The sequence below is a fragment of the Vigna unguiculata genome, chromosome 7 (assembly GCF_037176805.1).
Source record: "Vigna unguiculata cultivar grain cowpea cultivar isolate G323 ecotype 2 chromosome 7, ASM3717680v1, whole genome shotgun sequence".
Lineage (NCBI taxonomy): Eukaryota > Viridiplantae > Streptophyta > Magnoliopsida > Fabales > Fabaceae > Vigna > Vigna unguiculata.
In genome coordinates this window covers 16,494,363-16,499,275 of record NC_140798.1, presented here as the reverse complement: position 1 = coordinate 16,499,275, position 4,913 = coordinate 16,494,363, and the positions used below count along the sequence as shown (strand labels likewise).

Below are 4,913 nucleotides of genomic sequence, written 5' to 3'. Positions count from 1 at the left end.
CAATTAAATCCCCAAATTTAAATATTAAATGAGGGCACAAATTTGAACTCATCACTAAGCCTCCCTCTTTTCCAAGGCAACTTAGAGGAAAGTTGGAAACAAGGGAGACTTAGCCGAATGCGAAGAAGGCAGGCTTTTGGGAATTCGAAACGCATGAAGCGAATACTAAACTCCAAATACGACCGACTTTTGGGTTGTTGGCTTCCTGGGAAGCGATGTGAAACTCCAAATACGACTGACTCTTGGGTTGTTGGAAACTAGGGAGGCGACGTAGAACTCCAAATATGACGGACTCTTGGGTTATTGGAAACGAGGGAGGCGATGCAGAACTCCAAATATGATCGACTCTTGGGTTGTTCAAAACGAGGGAGGCGACGTTGAACTACGAAGAATGACTCTTTGGTTGTTGGAAACAAGGAGGCAATGATGTCGAACTGCAAAGAAGGTGACCTTTTGGTTGTTGGAAACGAGTGAGACTAAGCTGAACTACGAAGAAGGGAACTTGGGGGGATGATGTTGGAAACGAGCGAGACTTAGCTGAACTACGAAGAAGGCAACTTGGGGGATGACGTTGGAAAAGAGTGAACTTAGCCGAACTGCAAAGAAGGCAACTTGGGGGGATGACGTTGGAAAAGAGTGAAGCTTACCCAAACTGGGAAGAATGCAACTCTAGGGGATGAAGTTGGAAAAGAGAGAAGCTTAGCCGAACTATGAAGAAGGCAACTTGGGGGGATGACATTGGAAAATAGAGATATTCTGCAAGTCACGTTTGATATATTGCTTTTCCCCTGTGGATGGTATGGAAGTGGGGTCTGATCACTTGTGTCAAGTGCGTGGTCGGAAAGAAGGGGAGGCCATTGAATTTGTATGACGAATGACACCTTGCCCTTCATGCTTTTTGGAATTGTGCAACATTTGTTATTCACAACTTCTGGTGTGGTTTGTGCTTGATTGTCAGCTATGAATGCTACCTGGTTAATCCTACCAGTAGTCATATGCTTGTCTCAAAGATTAAGCCATGCATGTGTAAGTATGAACTAATTCAGATTGTGAAACTACAAATGGCTCATTAAATCATTTATAGTTTGTTTGATGGTATCTACTACTCGGATAACCATAGTAATTCTAAAGCTAATACGTGCAACAAACCCTGACTTTTGGAAGGGATGCATTTATTGGATAAAAGGTCGACGTAGGCTCTGCCTGTTGCTTTGATGACTCATGATAACTCATCGGATCGCACGACCTTTGTGTCGACGACACATCATTCAAATTTCTGCCCTATCAACTTTCGATGGTAGGATAGTGGCCTACCATGGTGGTGATGGGTGACAGAGAATTAGGGTTCGATTCCGAAGAGGGATCCTGAGAAACAGCTACCACATCCAAGGAAGGCAGTAGGTGCACAAATTACCCAATCTTGACACGGGGAGGTAGTGACAATAAATAACAATATCGGGCTCATTGAGTCTGGTAATTGGAATGAGTACAATCTAAATCCCTTAACGAGGATCCATTAGAGGGCAAGTCTGGTGCCAGCAGCCGTGGTAATTCCCGCTCCAATAGCGTATATTTAAGTTGTTGGAGTTACAAAGCTCGTAGTTTGATGGCTTCTTCTTGTCTCCATTTAAGCTTGCATGAAGAATGGAGGCTCCATGGATGGTGTTGGATGCGGAAGCATGAAGGAAAAAAGCTTAAGGTGTTTGGTTTGGTGTAGGTGAAAAGATTCTTAAGAGAGGTGAGGCCAACTCCTAAGGAATAAGACTAGAGTAAAGTAGAGAAGAGTTTACTCTAAGGTGACCTCAAAAGAGATTTGTGCACAAATTTGGGTAGCAATTCATTACTAAATTTCAAGCTGAAAAATACATCTCCTAAGCCTTCTATTTATAGGCTAAAATGAGACCAAGGAGTCTTTAAAAAGTAGAGGGAAAAAGGAGTCTAGAAAGTTGAATTTTGGAGCCAAAAAGGAGCATGTGGGAGGTGTGACTTCCCACCTAAGCAAGTCACACTTGTCTTGCCGTGGGAAGCTAACTCTCATCCTTGGAGAGCAAGTTTGAGAAGCTTCTAGGCTTTTCTAGAGTAGAGACACTACTCTTGGCCCATTTGGCCCAATTTCCCTTTTTGGTCCAAAATTACTTCTAAAGGCCAATACATGGCCTAAAGAAAACCCTATTCTACTGGGCCCAAAATACAAAGCCCAAAATAAAATCCTAATCTAGTATTTACAAGCAAAGAGTTTTAGGCTAGGTCTTCACATCTTCATTGGCCTATATGAAGTTCATCTTCGGCCTCGCATGCGCATTTAAGGCCCATTCCTTTTGTATTCTCTTAGCCATGGCTCTTGTTGTAGGTCCCTTGCCTCGAGGAATCTCATCATCCCCTCCCTCTTGAGAAGGACTTGTCCTCAAATTTGTAGTCTTTGCCTCATCATCTGTACCACTTGCAAAAGGTATTAAGTTTAAAGGGACCATCGCTTCTAGGGCTAAGTTTAGACTTCCTTTGCTTAGGAAATCTATCTTTTCTAAGGTGTAGCCACACCCAATCCACTTCTTCAAAAATCATTTCCCTCTTCCCTTTATTGTTGTACTTAGCATACCTCTCTATTTGCTGTTGAATTTGAATTTTAATCTTTTCATGCATTTTCTTTACAAAATCATATTTTGCCACCCTTTCTTTATGAATAAAATCAAAAGATGTAGGAAGTGGTAGCAAGTCCATGAGAATGAGAGGATTAAAGCCATAAATAGCTTCAAATGGAGAGATTTTAGTAGTCCTATGAACTACTATATTGTAGGCAAACTCAATATGGGAAAGGCATTCATTCCAAGATTTGTGGTTCCCTTTCAAAATTGCCCTTAACATAGTAGACAGAGACCTATTAACAACTTCAGTTTGCCCATCAGTTTGTGGGTGACATGAAGTAGAGAAATTAAGCTTAGTTCCTAGCCTTGACCAAAGTGTTTTCCAAAAGTGGCTAAGGAACTTGTCCATACACTCAACATAAGTAGAGGAAAACTCAGAATCTTTCACATACATTTTTGGAATGTGATCAAATCCAAGAATTTGGACTCCCAATTTTGAAAACAAGGTGTGCCTTCTAGACAAGGCATCAGCCACCACATTACTTTTGTTGTTCTTGTACTTTATCACATAAGGAAATTGTTCTAAGAATTCCATCCACTTAGCATGCCTTTTATTCAACTTGTGTTGGCCTTTCAAGTATTTTAGCGACTCATGGTCACTATGAATGACAAACTCTTTTGACAAAAGGTAGTGTTCCCAAGTTTGAAGGGCCCTAATTAAGGCATACAATTCCTTGTCATAGATGGGATAGTTGAGCGAGGCACCATTAAGTTTTTCACTGAAATAAGCAATGGTGTGTCCTCCTTGCAACAACACGACACCTATTCCTACACAAGATGTATCACATTCTAGTTCAAAAGTTTTTGAAAAGTTTGGTAAAGCTAGAATGGGCACATTGGTGAGTTTTTTTTTTCAGTTGCTGAAAAGCAGACTCTTGTTTTTCACCCCAATTAAAAGACACATCTTTCTTGACAAGCTCATTGAGGGGTGAATCTGAAGTAGAGAAATTAGGAACGAATCTTCTATAAAAGCTTGCCAAACCATGTAAGCTCCTAACTTCTCCAACACTTGTAGGAGTAGGCCATTCTTGGATGGCCTTTATTTTTGTAGGAGTAGCTCAAATATTTGATTCTTAAAAATGCAATTAAAACTAGTAACTATAAAAATAGGGGTTTTAATATGCAAAGAAAATGACACGGAAGATTGTGAACACAGTAATAATAAATAGGTCAATTCCACTGCTTTTCCTAAATAAGATTCTTCATTGGTTATCTAGAGATTATTGTTGTTGATTTACAAATCAATCAATGTAAAGACTTAATTCATTTGTTGGCATTCTCACTTTTAATCAAAGTAAAGTCTCAATTAAAAGTGAGAATTGTTAGATTGTCCATAGTAAATTCAATCAAAGTACAGTCTCAATTAATTTTACTATGCCTAATCATGTCTATTCCTTTGTTTCTTCACCAAATAGAAAACTTAATTAATTAAAGTAAAGTCTTGACTAATTTTAGTTAAAGTAATTACCTCTAATCAAAGTAAAGTCTCAATTATTGGCAAAAACTTATTTAATCAAATGAAAGTTTCTAAATAAAATCAAAGTAAAGTCTCAATTTAATTTAAAAACCCTTTTGACTCATATGATTAGCATGCATATGGATTTAAAATCATTATTTTCTATTCGATTAAGAAGCAAAGGACATAGATAAACAAAAACCACAACAATAATCAAAATAACAAACACATAAATTCATCTAACCTCAGAATCTAGTTAAGAAATTACAGTGGAATCAACCCTAAAAGCTTAGCCCTCCATGGCTTTGATGGAATACATGATGATATGAAGGAAAGAAAATAAAAGAGAGAATGAGAAATGTGGTGGAGACGGTGTCTGCCAAAACCAGAGAGTTCTAAGTGTCTAAGTTGCGTAAGTTGTCTAAGTTGTCCATTGTCTCTATTCCCTTAAGTCTCCTTTTATAGGCTTCAACTGGACTTTGGGCTTTATCTGTCAGTTGCTAAAATCATTTATTTTTATTTAATTAATTAGCAACTTAATTCCTGTCCAGTTTCCAATTATGCCCCTCTTGTTCAATCATTTTTACAAAATTGACCAGAATTTGACCAGAGTTTGACCAGTTGACCAGAGTTTGATCCGTTGACTGCCTATCAGATGCTGACAGGTGGCGCAGAGTCTCTTTTTCTCTCCAGAATAGGGTTTGCTGCGTTTTAGGGTTTGATGGACTCCTTTGGCTGCGCGGCCGTGACTGGTTTTCTTCTCCGACGAAGGCGCGGTGGTAATATTCGCTGGCGTGGTGGCTCGCATTGCTGCA

General features: G+C 39.1%; 1 pseudogene; it reads left to right on the top strand.

Moving 5' to 3' along the window:
- Positions 1–971: 971 nt before the first annotated feature.
- On the top strand, positions 972–1,731 carry LOC146884670 (18S ribosomal RNA; annotated as a pseudogene; the record flags this gene model as incomplete).
- Between the last annotated feature and the right edge of the window lie 3,182 nt (positions 1,732–4,913).